The sequence below is a fragment of the Bombina bombina genome, chromosome 3 (assembly GCF_027579735.1).
Source record: "Bombina bombina isolate aBomBom1 chromosome 3, aBomBom1.pri, whole genome shotgun sequence".
Classification (NCBI taxonomy): domain Eukaryota; kingdom Metazoa; phylum Chordata; class Amphibia; order Anura; family Bombinatoridae; genus Bombina; species Bombina bombina.
Window position 1 is genome coordinate 550423 of NC_069501.1, and position 14861 is coordinate 565283.

At 40.2% G+C, this 14861-nt stretch overlaps 2 non-coding genes across 2 annotated transcripts; both read left to right on the forward strand.

Moving 5' to 3' along the window:
* Window positions 1-1130: 1130 nt before the first annotated feature.
* Window positions 1131-1321, forward strand: LOC128654922 (U2 spliceosomal RNA). The gene has a single exon (XR_008401561.1). It is a non-coding gene; the product is annotated as a U2 spliceosomal RNA (small nuclear RNA).
* A 6764-nt stretch (window positions 1322-8085) lies between these two features.
* Window positions 8086-8273, forward strand: LOC128655011 (U2 spliceosomal RNA). Its single transcript, XR_008401616.1, has one exon. It is a non-coding gene; the product is annotated as a U2 spliceosomal RNA (small nuclear RNA).
* The last annotated feature ends 6588 nt before the right edge of the window (window positions 8274-14861 follow it).

Consider the following 14861-nt stretch of genomic DNA (forward strand, 5'->3'; position numbering starts at 1 on the left):
TCTTTTGCTGTGTGACAAAAACAGAATCATCATCCTCATCCCAACAACCAGAAGCCGAAATGAGCTGCAGCAGCAGATTTTTGGAAGAAAGCCTCATCGACGAGCTGCTTTCCTGCCTGCTTGATTTCATTTCGGACTCTTGTTAACCCCTTGTGTGCCGGGCCAAAAAAGCCTAGGAAACGGTATTAAGCTGGCGAGGCGACGTGTTTGCTATCCTTTTGTGTTCATTCTTCATTTGATGAGCATTTCTTCCCAAGTCTATGTATTGCTGTGTAAATGCATGCATTCATTTATAATTTTTCTTGTTCTCTCTATTTATTAATTTATGTATTTATTTATTTATTTATTTATTTATTTATTGATTGATTGATTGATTGATTGATTTATTTCTGTGGTTCCTCATTTTGTATGTATTTCGATGTGTCCATTTCTTGCTTTATTGATGTGTTTACTAATAATTTCTTTCTTTCTTTCTTTCTATCTTTCTATCTTTCTATCTTTCTATCTATCTATCTATCTCTCCTTCTTGGCAGACAATAAAAGTCTTTGGAGCTGTCAATGTTGTCTGTGTGCTTCGTTCTCCCCCTGGTGGTGCCTGGACAGGGAAGTTTTAAAAAATAGAGTTGAGCCTGCTTGCTAGCTAGCTAGCTAGCTAGCTAGCTAGCTAGCTATCGAGCTAGACAGGCAGGCAGGCAGCTAGGCCCACAAGATCCAGTAGCAGCAGCAGCAGCAGCAGCAGCAGCTACTCGGTCCAATCAGCCTGATCTGCCAGCCCGGTGGCTTTGACGCCTTTCTATGTGTCTGCGGAGTGCAGCTCCGACGATGGCGGGGGGGAAGGAGGGGGGGCCGTTTTCGGGGGAGGGTGGAGGAGGCGGATCCATGCAAATTGGAGAGCAGCTCTCTGTCCAGTAGTCAGGAGGCAGCAGCAGGTTCCTGGTCGCTGCTGCTGCTTTTTCTCCTGAAGCAGATTATTTTGTTGTAATGTAGTTGTGTTTTGTGCCTGGCCTAGCAGCCTGCCATGTGTTGTTATTTGCTGCTGCTGCTGCTGCTTTTGGATTTGCAATGGTGTGATTTGTGGTTAGCATTTGAGTGCTCTGAGCGTGCGGCGTCCCAGACAAGAGCGTAGCGTTATCGCTTCTCGGCCTTTTGGCTAAGATCAAGTGTAGTATCTGTTCTTATCAGTTTAATATCTGATACGCGCCCTATCTGGGTGCCATATATTAAATGGATTTTTGAAACAGGGAGATGGAAGAAGAGCTTGCTCTGTCCACTCCACGCATTGACCTGGTATTGCAGTACCTCCAGGACCGGTGCACCCCTCTCTTTTGCTGTGTGACAAAAACAGAATCATCATCCTCATCCCAACAACCAGAAGCCGAAATGAGCTGCTGCAGCAGCAGATTTTTGGAAGAAAGCCTCATCGACGAGCTGCTTTCCTGCCTGCTTGATTTCATTTCGGATTCTTGTTAACCCCTTGTGTGCCGGGCCAAAAAAGCCTAGGAAACGGTATTAAGATGGCGAGGCGACGTGTTTGCTATCCTTTTGTGTTCATTCTTCATTTGATGAGCATTTCTTCCCAAATCTATGTATTGCTGTGTAAATGCATGCATTCATTTATAATTTTTCTTGTTCTCTCTATTTATTAATTTATGTATTTATGTATTTATTTATTTATTGATTGATTGATTTATTTATTTCTGTGGTTCCTCATTTTGTATGTATTTCGATGTGTCCATTTCTTGCTTTATTGATGTGTTTACTAATAATTTCTTTCTTTCTATCTTTCTATCTTTCTATCTTTCTATCTATCTATCTCTCCTTCTTGGCAGACAATAAAAGTCTTTGGAGCTGTCAATGTTGTCTGTGTGCTTCGTTCTCCCCCTGGTGGTGCCTGGACAGGGAAGTTTTAAAAAATAGAGTTGAGCCTGCTTGCTAGCTAGCTAGCTAGCTAGCTATCGAGCTAGACAGGCAGGCAGCTAGGCCCACAAGATCCAGTAGCAGCAGCAGCAGCAGCAGCAGCTACTCGGTCCAATCAGCCTGATCTGCCAGCCCGGTGGCTTTGACGCCTTTCTGTGTGTCTGCGGAGTGCAGCTCCGACGATGGTGGGGGGAAGGAGGGGGGCTGTTTTCGGGGGAGGGTGGAGGAGGCGGAGCCATGCAAATTGGAGAGCAGCTCTCTGTCCAGTAGTCAGGAGGCAGCAGCAGCAGGTTCCTGGTCGCCGTTGCTGCTTTTTCTCCTAAAGCAGATTATTTTGTGGTTATCTAGTTGTGTTTTTTGTCTGGCCTAGCCATGTGTTGTTATTTGCTGCTGCTTTTGGATTTGCAATGGTGTGATTAGTGGTTAGCATTGGAGTGCTGCCCTGTCTCCCCGAGGCAGAGGGAGTGCTCTGAGCGTGCGGCGTCCCAGACAAGAGCGTAGCGTTATCGCTTCTCGGCCTTTTGGCAAAGATCAGTGGGTAATTTTGTTTTTGCTGTCTTTGCCAGGAGGTGCTACAGGACCCCCTCACTCGGCCTGTTGCCCCTTCCCTTCGGGGTTGGGGCACTGCTGCTATTGGGTGAGGGGCATAACCTATTGCAAACGAGGTGCGATCGGTAGCCGTGGGTTTGTTTGTTTGTTTTTTCTCCCCCCCCCCTCTGTGTATAGGTGAGGATCTGCTCCCTCGACCTCGGATCCCTTCCCCCTTTTTATTTTTTGGGGGGATTGGGATCCTTGTTGCTATTGGGGGTAGTTTACCTTTCCTGGTGATGGCGGATTCTAAATTTTCATCAGGTCCTAAGGGGACGCGATTTTTTACTACCTCCCGTAATACGGTAAGGTTTCACATAGCCGATGCTGCTAGGGGCCGTGTGACAGAAAAATTTCTGTTTGATAAATTCCTTTTTGGCCTGATGAAATATAGAATTGAGGATTTCTTTTGCAGTCAAGATTTTGCTAAGTTGGGTTTTATCGATGTTACCTTTGCCTCAAGGAGTAGTGCTTATAATTTTAGGAATCTGTATAAGACACATGTTAAAAGTTTTGCTTCTGATGGGATTTATTGTGAAATGATGTACAGGGATGAAGATATTATCCTAACACTTCATATGTACAATCCTTATGTGTTGGATGATGATATTGATAAATATTTGAAAATCTATTGTTCTAAAGTAGTTTTTGTGAAGAAAGTCTTAAATGAGCAAGGTATTTGGAATGGGAAACGGATTTATCGTGTTCAGTTTAGGAAGGATGAGTCCTCCTTTAATGGTATCTTGTCCCCTCCTATGGTGATTTTTATAGGAGCTAATAAAGGTAGAGTGTACTATAAGGGGCAAGCTAATTTCTGCAGGAGATGTATGGTATATGGTCACAAGTTTGAAGAATGTGTGAAAAAATATTGTACCAATTGCCAATGTGATACTCATGCCACTAATGAATGTGATGTTAAAAAATGTCATTTGTGTCATTCTCTTGAGCATCTTTTCAGTGATTGTCCTAGAAAAACAAAACCTTCTTATGCCAGTATGGTGAGGAAATCTGATGCTGAGAAGCAAGTTACAGCGGAGGAGTCAGATTATTTTCCTGTCAGTTCGGAGGCAGAGGATGATGATGATATTCGTTCTACAGGTAGTGGAGTTGATGCCTGTTCTGAGGGTATGTCTGTTGGTTCCTCTGTTCCTTCAGCAGGTGTTGCATCAAAACCACAGCGTGAAAAGAGGGAGGGGAGAAATATCAGATGGAAGAAATCGAGGTCTGGTTCTTTAAAACCCAGTGAAGATAGCAAGGATGGTGCCTGTTCAGCGGAGCCCAGAGTGTTAACTGTGGCGGGCAGAGATGCTGTTTCAGGTAATGTTGGTGTGACCCCTGACCTGGAGAGGGATGTTATGCCTTTATCTTCTGTTTCAGATGTATCAAGCATTCCGTGTGCTCAAGTGCCTATGGAGGGAGGTCTTTCTGATATTGATGAAGGAGATTCTCTTGTGGATATGATCACTCCTGGAAAGAGGCAGAAAGTAATGGAAGCTGATGATGGAATTTGTTTGGAATCCAGTGCAGACGTTGGGTCTGTTTTGTCCTTTGCTCCTGAAGTCCGAGGTAAGCCTGGAGATATTCTCCCCTCTTGTGGAACTGTTTGTGGTTCTGCAGGTGAAGGAAGTTCAACATCAGGGAATCTTGGTCAGATGACTGACAATGTCTCTACTCAGTTTGGAAGTTTCTCCTCCCAACAGGCTGTGTGGGGATCTGCTCTTGCTATAAGTCCTCCTTCTCAGAATGTTACAGATGACTCAGCATTGATTGAAAGCTTTCCTTCTCCTAAGGACATAAATGTTAATGAAGTCATTGGAAGTTTCTCCTCTCCTGTGGCTGAAGGGTCTATGATTATTGCTGATGATGCTTCTTCAGGGGGTAATTGTGAAATTGATGATGATATATCTGATGTTATGTCTCCTGCTTGTGAGTTAAATGTAAAGAGGTTGTAACTTTTTTATTTTTATCATGGATATTAAAGTTGCCTCCTTTAATGTGCGTGCTATTAAATCAAAGGCACGCAGGCTTGCTCTTTTAGCTTTTTTAGCTACGTTAGGAATTCACATTATCTGTTTGCAAGAGTGTGCCTTGTCTTCATCTCCTGACTATATTTCTTTTCAGAAGGAGTGGAAATATGGACCTTCAATATGGTCGGGAGGTGATGACAACAGGGCTGCTGGGGTGGCCATTCTCTTTAATGGTAAAGACTGTGACATTTTAAGTTCTCATGAAATTGTACCAGGAAGAGCTTTATTTGTTAGAGCCATTTTTAGGAATGTCCCTATTAATATTACAAATGTTTATGCTTCTCCCCTTAAACAAGACAGGTTATCTTTGTTTGAATCCCTTCGTTTTTGTTTAAGATCAGACACTAATATTTTAGCTGGGGATTTCAATACTGTGTTGGAGGCGGAGGGGAGGAAACGTAAAAGAGGGGTGAGTTCTTTGGATGTTACCTCTAGGGTTCTTGCAGGGATTGTGGAAGATAAAGGTCTGTCTGATGTATGGAGAATGGTTCATTCTACTGACCCTGGTTATACCTGGAGGCGTGCTGATTCTCAGTCCAGACTGGATTATGTTTTTTGTTCCCCAATGTTTGTCCCTCAGCAAGCAGTTTTATTAGACAATATATTTTCGGATCATAAAATTGTTTGTGTTTCTCTTAGTGTGAAGGTAGAAGGGAGGGGTAAGGGCATTTGGAAACTCAACTCTTCTTTGTTAAAGGATGAAACTATTGTTGGTAACTTTGTCAAGTTATATAAGAGTCTACAGTATTTAAAAAAGTTTTTTTCATCCATTGTATATTGGTGGGTGATGGTCAAAAAGGAAGTTAGGGTTTTTTTTGAGAAGTGGAGTAAGATTAAAGCCCGTGAGAAGAAAAGGGTTTATTATGATTTGCAAGTAAGGTTGCAGTGGTTATATAGAATGAAAGAAAATGGTTTTGATGTTGATGCAGAATTACTTAAGGTCAGAAGTAATATTAAGAAAGAAATTGAGAGGTTGGGTAAGAATATTATTTTTCAGTCTAGGATAAAGCATGTGGAGGAGGGAGAAAAATGTACCCGATATTTTTTCAAAAAGTCATTTCAGAGAAGTGGTATGACGTCTTTGTCAGATGGTGATAAGGATGTTGTCTCTAATGAGGGCATGTTACAGCTTGCTTCTGGTTTTTATAAAGATCTGTATTCTGTTAAACATTTGGATGAGGATTGTAAGCAATCTTTACTTAAAGGGATTGTTGATTGTGTCCCTGTTGATAAAATTAATGATTTTTGTGTTCCCTTTTCAGAAGCTGAACTCAAGGCTGCTGTGGATGACAGTAAGAACTTTAAGTCCCCAGGCATTGACGGTCTCCCTTATGAGTTCTATAAAACCTTTTGGGAGTTAATTAAATCTGACTTTTTATTGGTTTGTTCTGAGTGTTTGGAATCTGGGAATATTCCTGATTCCTTTAAGGAAGGTGTTGTCACTCTGGTTTATAAAAAAGGGCCTAAAGATAATTTAAAGAACTGGAGGCCTATCACGCTCATGAACTGTGATTACAAACTAATGGCCAAAGTTATTGCAAACAGGATGCAAACAGTGTTACAGTTCATAATTAGGGATGACCAGTCCTGTGCAGTGCCCGGCAGGAATATTTTAGACAGCCTTGTTTTGTTAAGGGACACTCTGTTATCTTGTCAGGACAGAAAACAACCTGTGGCTTTGTTAAGCTTTGACTTTGAAAAAGCATTTGATATGCTCTCACATGATTTTTTATTCTCTGTTTTAGAGTGCATGGGTTTCTCTCCTATACTGGTTCAGCAGGTGAAGTGGTTGTATGCAGATGGGATGAGCAGGCTGCAAATAAACGGACATGTGGGTAAGGCTTTCCCTTTAAGATCTGGGGTAAGGCAGGGCTGCCCTATGTCCCCGATTTTGTTTATATGTGCCCTTGAGGCCTTTTTGATAAATATCCGTTCAGATAAGATTATTAAAGGGATTTTTATTCCGGGACATAGTGGTAGTCAAGTGAAATGTATAGCTTACATGGATGATGTAAATGTGGTGTGTTCATCCTATGCTAGTATTCACAGATGTCTGTTATTGGCTAGGATTTTTTCTGCAGGTTCTGGCCTTCGGCTCAATATGCAGAAGACTGTTTGTATGGTATTCGGGAGATGGAGTGACGATTTGCCCTGTGATGTTGAGGTACGGAGGGATAAGGTTAAAGTTTTTGGAATTTTCTTTGATCAGTGTTTAATTGGTCAGGATAATTGGTCAAATGTAATTAGTAAGGTGGAGTCTAATTGCAATTTTTGGAGATTAAGGGAATTATCAATGGAGGGGAAAATAATGGTAATTAAGGCCGTTTTGTTGCCCATTATTTTGTTTAGTTGTTTGGTTTTTCCTCCTAATTCCTTGTGGTTAAAGCGTATTGTCAAACCTTTATTTTATTTTTTTTGGTGTTCAAAAATGGACAAGTTAAGTAGGGAAAAGTTATGTCAATCTAAACTTCATGGTGGGAAGGATTTTCCAAATCTTTTTCATTTTATTTTTCTGAAGTTTTTCTCTTATGTTGTAAGGACTGCAAACAAGCAGAGTAAGGTGGCTGCATTCATTAGATACCATGTGGGTTCGCTTTTGCGCAGGTATGGTTGGGTATCTATTTCGCATTGTTTTCCTGTTAGGTTTGATCCTTTGAAATTTTATTCTGTTTTAGGTAAGATTATTCAGGTGTGTAATATTGGTAATTTGCCTCTTTTGATTGTTTCTGACCAAAGGAAGTTATCTAATCATGTACAGTCTGTCTCTCCTGTTTTGCCAGTAGGTCGCTTCTCTGAAATCCAATCTAGAGAAGTTTGGAAGAAGGTTTCATCCAAGGTATTGTGTAATGATCAGAAGGACATCGCTTGGACAGCTGTCCATGAATGTATTCCAACTCGGGAATTTCAGTATAGGAGAGGTCTTATTTCTTCAGCTAAATGTCCCAGGGAAAATTGTGCTGCCCCTGAAAATGTTTTTCATCTCCTTTATGGGTGTGTGTATGTTAAGCAAGTCTGGCAGGCCCTTCTTCCTTTGTTTAAAGAGATAGGGGGATTAACTATTTTATCTTTTCAGGATATTATGTTTGGTTCTAAGTTTACTTTGTCTAAAAAATCTGATTGTGTTTCTTGGCAACTAATAAATTGTACAAAGTTAACTTTATGGAAAGTTAGGAATTTATTGTTATTTAAAAAAGAAAATTTATCTGTTAAAGAGTGTGTTGGTTTAACTTTAAGCACTGCTTATACTTATTATTTACTTGACAAAAGTGTTGATGAGAATGAGGCAAAGGTAATATGGAAACCTGATTCTTGGTCACATATGATCATTTTTTGATTTTCTATTTTGTTTTTTTCAGATGTGACGTCATCTTCTTTTCAATTGGACGAAGGATTTTGAAGAAATAGGGATGGTTTAGAATGTTTTGTTTGTTTAGGGAGAGGTGTTGAGGTTTAATAAAGATTTTTTGGGGTTGGATTATGGTTTTTTTTTGTATGTATTATTGTTTGTACTGTATTTTATTATGTTTTTTATTTGTTTTTATTCTGTAAAAAAGAAACTTTTCAATAAAAACACAAAAAAAAAAATAATCTGCTCTTATCAGTTTAATATCTGATACGCGCCCTATCTGGGTGCCATATATTAAATGGATTTTTGAAACAGGGAGATGGAAGAAGAGCTTGCTCTGTCCACTCCACGCATTGACCTGGTATTGCAGTACCTCCAGGACCGGTGCACCCCTCTCTTTTGCTGTGTGACAAAAACAGAATAATCCTCCTCATCCATACAACAACCAGAAGCCGAAATGAGCTGCTGCTGCAGCAGCAGATTTTTGGAAGAAAGCCTCATCGACGAGCTGCTTTCCTGCCTGCTTGATTTCATTTCGGATTCTTGTTAACCCCTTGTGTGCCGGGCCAAAAAAGCCTAGGAAACGGTATTAAGCTGGCGAGGCGACGTGTTTGCTATCCTTTTGTGTTCATTCTTCATTTGATGAGCATTTCTTCCCCAATCTATGTATTGCTGTGTAAATGCATGCATTCATTTATAATTTTTTCTTGTTCTCTCTATTTATTAATTTATGTATTTATTTATTTATTTATTTATTGATTGATTGATTGATTTATTTCTGTGGTTCCTCATTTTGTATGTATTTTGATGTGTCCATTTCTTGCTTTATTGATGTGTTTACTAATAATTTCTTTCTTTCTATCTTTCTATCTTTCTATCTTTCTATCTATCTATCTATCTATCTATCTATCTATCTCTCCTTCTTGGCAGACAATAAAAGTCTTTGGAGCTGTCAATGTTGTCTGTGTGCTTCGTTCTCCCCCTGGTGGTGCCTGGACAGGGAAGTTTTAAAAAATAGAGTTGAGCCTGCTTGCTAGCTAGCTAGCTAGCTAGCTATCGAGCTAGACAGGCAGGCAGGCAGGCAGGCAGCTAGGCCCACAAGATCCAGTAGCAGCAGCAGCAGCAGCTACTCGGTCCAATCAGCCTGATCTGCCAGCCCGGTGGCTTTGACGCCTTTCTGTGTGTCTGCGGAGTGCAGCTCCGACGATGGCGGGGGGAAGGAGGGGGGCTGTTTTCGGGGGAGGGTGGAGGAGGCGGAGCCATGCAAATTGGAGAGCAGCTCTCTGTCCAGTAGTCAGGAGGCAGCAGCAGCAGGTTCCTGGTCGCCGCTGCTGTTTTTTCTCCTAAAGCAGATTATTTTGTGGTTATCTAGTTGTGTTTTTTGTCTGGCCTAGCCATGTGTTGTTATTTGCTGCTGCTTTTGGATTTGCAATGGTGTGATTAGTGGTTAGCATTGGAGTGCTGCCCTGTCTCCCCGAGGCAGAGTGAGTGCTCTGAGCGTGCGGCGTCCCAGACAAGAGCGTTGCGGTTATCGCTTCTCGGCCTTTTGGCTCAGATCAAGTGTCTGAGCCATTAGGAGTTGAAGAACCTGTCCCCTCGGCCTGGTGGTGTTTCCTTCGGGTGCACCACCTGCTGCTATTGGGGGGACAGCTATCTGAGACGTCCGGTTGCGATCCCCAGTTGCCATTATGGCAGCATCTATCGGAGGAGGAGGAAGAAAGTCGATTGTTTTGGAGTTGGAGGAAGATCGGAGAGAGATGGAGGAGTCTGGTGGTGTTCGTGGGAAGGAGACGGAAGATCAGGGACCTGATCATGGAGGAGGTGAAGATCCTGGTGGCAGTGGAGCCTTTGCTGGTGGCAGTGGTGGAGGTTTCCGGAGTCGTTCATCAGGATTTCGTCCAATGGACACGCTTCGTGTCCAAATTGCTGAGAAGTACATGGTGGAGAAAGATGGTGACTTTATTCAAAAGATGCTGGTGAGTGACCTTTTTGGTTTACCTTTCTCAGATTTCATGTGCTTCCAAGAATTTCAACGGAGGGTTTTTTTTTATTTATCCATGAGGAATGAAGGGCTTGCTAATCTTGTTTTAGAAAAAGCCCGGATTTTTCATAGTCATGCTCTTATGGCAGGGGTGACTATTACCCCTTTGTTTGGTAGCCCGGAAAAACTACTGGTGGTGCACATGTATAACCCTCATGTGAGTGTGCAAGAAATTGTTCTGTTTCTTGAGGGTTATTGTTCAAAAGTAGAAATTAAGGGTAAGATCCTGAACAAATTCAATGTGTGGACTGGGAAACGAAGGTTTCTGGTCACTTTCAAATCTGACCTTGGAGAGTTTGGGGGTTTTCGTAGACCCCCTCCTGTGTTTTCTATAGGCAATAACAGGGGATTCCTTTTTTTTAATCAGATGCCCCTGTTCTGTCGAAAGTGCCTAGTGTATGGCCATGACACAATTTCTTTGCCGTAAAAGTCAGGTTTGCCGTTTTTGTATGAAGACAGGCCATGAGAGCAAAGACTGTATGGAACGGAAATGCGATATTTGTAAAGAATCTGGGCATGAATTTTGTGCTTGTCCACAACGGCGCAGATGGGAGACTAAGAAAGCTCCTATAGTAGCTCCCAGTAAGGGGGCTGAGCAACAGCCTGTGAAAACTGTACCTGTTGAGACCATTGTTTCTAAGCAAGTGGAGGGGGTTGAATGCCCCAATGCTGCTGGGATGAGCACAGGCTTATCCAGTTCTATGGTTATTGACACTGAGGTTGTTGCTCCCCCAAGTGTATCAAAAGTTTTGCCTACCAAGAGGGCCCTTCCTAAAGTTGGGAAAAAGGCTGGGAAGAAGGTTTTGACTTCTCCTATGAAGAAAGTCGGTTCCCAGAGTAGGAAGAAGTCTTTAAAAATAATGGGGAAGAAAGCAGTGAACTATTCAATTGCCGTGGCAGATGATGAGGAGGTGGAAAGGGAGTTTCCTACATCCTTTTCTGCTGATTTGTCCGATTCGGAGGTAGAATCATCTGCTGGTGTTGCTATGAATTTTAGCGGTTTCCACAGTGTCAATTTATTTTCGGTTTTGACACATGAGGAGTCAAGTCTTCAAACTCCACCACTGCAGGAAGATCATCCTTTGAAGGGTACTGCCTGCATTATTGAAGACATGTCTCCTTCCCGTAAGCGTGTGGATTCACCCATCATTATTGAGGACTTTTCAGAGGGCGGTCTCAGGATCGATGATAGTTCGGTGCCTGCTATGGAAGGTGGAACCAGCCCTGCATCCAGTGACGCTTTGTCTGAGGAGCAGGGTCCGGTGCGGTATGCGTAACAGAAGCGTTTCTGTTCCACCTTTTTAGATGTTACGTATAGCATCTTTAAATACGCGGAGTTGTAAGAGCCCGATAAAAAGGGCCACTCTGTGTGATTTTTTGTGTAATGAAAATAATGATATAACTTTTTTGCAAGAATGTAATATTGATAAAGGATTTGATATAAATATTTTAGAAAAAAGTTGGTGTAAAGGCCCATCTTTATGGTCGGGTGGGAATGAAAACAAGAATGTTGGGGTAGGTATTTTATTTGGGAATAGTGCTTTTAAGATTAAGGGTTATGATGAGATAATTCCTGGTAGGCTTTTAATTGGGTATGTTAGCTTTTATAATTTATCTTTTAAATCTGTTTGTGTGTATGCCCCTACATGTAAGAAAGAGAGAGTGGAGTTTTTTAGGGTTTTAAGTTTATTTTTAGCGGGCAATGAGCCTTTGATTTTAGGGGGTGATTTTAACTGTGTGTGGCCTGGGGAGAAGCGTGAGAGTGTTGCTACAAGTGAGAGATTGGATGGGTCAGCGAGTCTGTTGAAGGGTATGATTGAGGATGTGCGTTTACAGGATGTGTGGAGAGTGAGTGGGAGTGTGGGTGATGGTTTTACCTGGGGGAGTGCATCAGTTAAGTCGCGTATTGATTTTATTTTTGTATCAAAGGTTTTTAAAGTGGCGTCGTGTGTTTTATGTGAAAATGTTTTATCTGACCATAAGCTGCTAAAATGTGTTTTAGAATTGCCTGTTGATTTTAAACGTAAACCCACATATTGGAAATTAAACACTACTCTTTTAGACGATGAACGTGTGTGTGCTGATTTTATTAATAAATATAAGGTTTGGCGTTTTTATAGGGGTAATGAGGATATTTTAACATGGTGGGATAAAGTTAAAGTTAACATACGTTATTTTTTTATTTCTGTAGGGAAAAGAAAAGCCAGGGAAAAGAGGGAATTTTATTCTGATTTACAATTTAAATTACAAGCACTTTACCGAGCAAGATCATATGGTTGTGATGTTGAAGACCAGATTATTGTTTTAAAGGAGGAGGTTAAAAAGGTTTTAGAACAAAAAGGAAAACAAATTATTTTTAATTCTAAAGTTCAGGTTTTAGAGGAAGATGAGCAGTGCTCACGCTTCTTTTTTAAAAAAATAGCTGTGAATAAAAGTTTTATTGATGTTTTAGAGGGTGAATGTGAGATTTTAAAGATTAAACAATCTTTAGAGAAATATTTTTTAAACCTTTTAGATTCCTCTTTTAATTCTGATGATCAGCAATTTTTAGCACAAGATTTTAATGATAGTGAGATTTTAGGGGTTATTAAAAGTTTTTTAAATGGGAAGACCCCAGGCAATGACGGGTTACCTATTGAGTTTTATAAAAAGTTTTGGGATGTTTTAAAAGGCGATTTTATGATTTTAATTAAAAGATGTGCGGATTTTAATGTTTTACCCAAATCCTGGTTACAAGGGGTTGTGGTTTTATTATATAAAAAAGGAGATAAAGAATGTTTAAAGAATTGGCGCTCCATCACTCTTTTAAATTGCGATTATAAAATTTTTAATAAGCTTTTATCATCCCGTCTTAAAACTGTCATTGCTAAAGTTATTGCGCCCTGTCAGGCCTGTGAGGTGCCTGGGAGGAGCATAACTGAGATTTTAATTGTTCTTAGAGAGTCCATTTTTTATTCTATTAATAGGAACCAGAGTTTAGCTCTTTTTAGTATAGATTTTGAGAAGGCGTTTGACCGGGTTTCGCATGAGTTTTTATTTGATGTTTTAGAGCGAATGGGTGTTCCCGAGAGAATGCGTAAAATGATTAAGAGTGTGTATGAGGGATGTGTGAGTGTTGTGTCTGTGAATGGGTTTATGACTGAGGAAGTGAAGGTGTTGTCTGGTGTAAGACAAGGATGTCCGTTGTCCCCTATTCTGTTTATATGCTGTATGGAACCCCTGTTGTGTGCTTTGAGGAAAGAGAGAATGATTATGGGTGTTCCTGTGCCTGGTGGTGGAGGTAGACAGATTAAGACTGTGGCATATATGGATGATGTGACTATTTTGTGTGTGGATCCTGTGTCTATTAAGAGAGCTGTGAGAGTGGTTGAATGGTTTTGTACGGTGTCTGGTTGTAAGGTGAATATGGAAAAATCAGAATGTATGTTGTATGGTAGATGGGATAGTTTGAATGTGGTTAGGGATAAAATAAAAATTTTAGGTATTTATTTTACGCAGGATATGAAATATGATTTTAATTGGGAACTAGTTTTAGCCAAGGTCAAAAAGAAATTTCAACTCTGGGGTTTTAGGATTTTAACTATTGAAGGAAAGATTTTAATTATTAAACAAATAATTTTACCAATTCTTTTATATGTAGCAATGATTTTATTTCCCCCAGTTTTATGGATAAAAAGAATTATTAAGGAATGTTATGTTTTTATTTGGGGGGCAAAAATGGAAAGAACTTCAGAAATTTGCTATAAATGGTGGGAAAAATGCAATGGATATTAATATGTTTTTAAGTTTTAAATTCCTCGCTTTTAATATAAAGATGGCTCTTCGTGGCGATGATTGCATGGCTGGCCTTTTTATAAAATACGCTGCGGGTTTTATTTTTAAGAGGTACAACTGGATTCCGCTTTTATTAACTAGACCGTATGCTTTTAATCTTCCTAAACATTTTATTATTTTAGAGAGAATTATTAGAATTTTTAAATTACAATTTTTTAGCGTTGAGATTTTGCAGGATCATAAAAAGTTTTTAAATGTTTTTAAATCTGGCAAGCAAGTCTCTACGGTTTTAAATTTTTCTAGTGAGGTTTCTCAAAGAATTTGGACAAATGTCTCTCATAAAAGGCTAAGTAACTATCAGAAAGACTTAGCCTGGGGGATTGTTACTGGCTCCCTCCAAACCAGGGAGTTCCAGCACAGAAGGGGCTTGGTAGCCAGATCCAAGTGCCCGAGACCGGAATGTACGGCGGATGAGACTCCGCTACATGTGTTCTGGAACTGCCCATATGCGCAAGAGGTTTGGAGGAAAGTGAGTCCCCTTTTAAAATGGGAAGGCGGTCTTTATTTTTTAAATCATGAGGCTATTTTATTTGGGCGTATGCGTTGCATAGACGAAGAAAAGTTTTTATATGTTTGGCTGTTTTTAAATTGTTTTAAACAATCCCTTTGGTTTGCGAGGAACTTATTTTTATTTAAAAACGAAACACTTTCTGTGAAGAATTGCATCTCCTATGCACTTAGCCTAATTTATATTTATTATTTAAGAGATCGTAGGCTTTTAGGTGAAAAATGTGCAAAGAAATTTTATAGTTTTTATTTCTGGAATCGATTTATTTTTTAATTTCCTTTCCTTCCCCTTCTTCCCTTTTCCCCTTTTAGGGTTTGTTTTTTAGGGATTTTGTGAGGGAGAGTGTGAGGGTGAGGTAGGGGGTTGGGTGAAGTGAGGGCCAGTTTTTTAGGGTAAGGATTTAGGGATATGTAGGGTTAGTCCCTGTCTTTCCCTTTTCCTTTTTTTCCCTTTTTAAGCTCACTTATATTTAAATTAAATCCTTTTTAAAAAATATTACAAAATAATTATTAATTGGATTTATATTACCATTATGATGCGACTGAGCGACTTTGTTTTTTTTTGGACGGCTCTTACTTGTAAGAGGCCTAATAATATTGC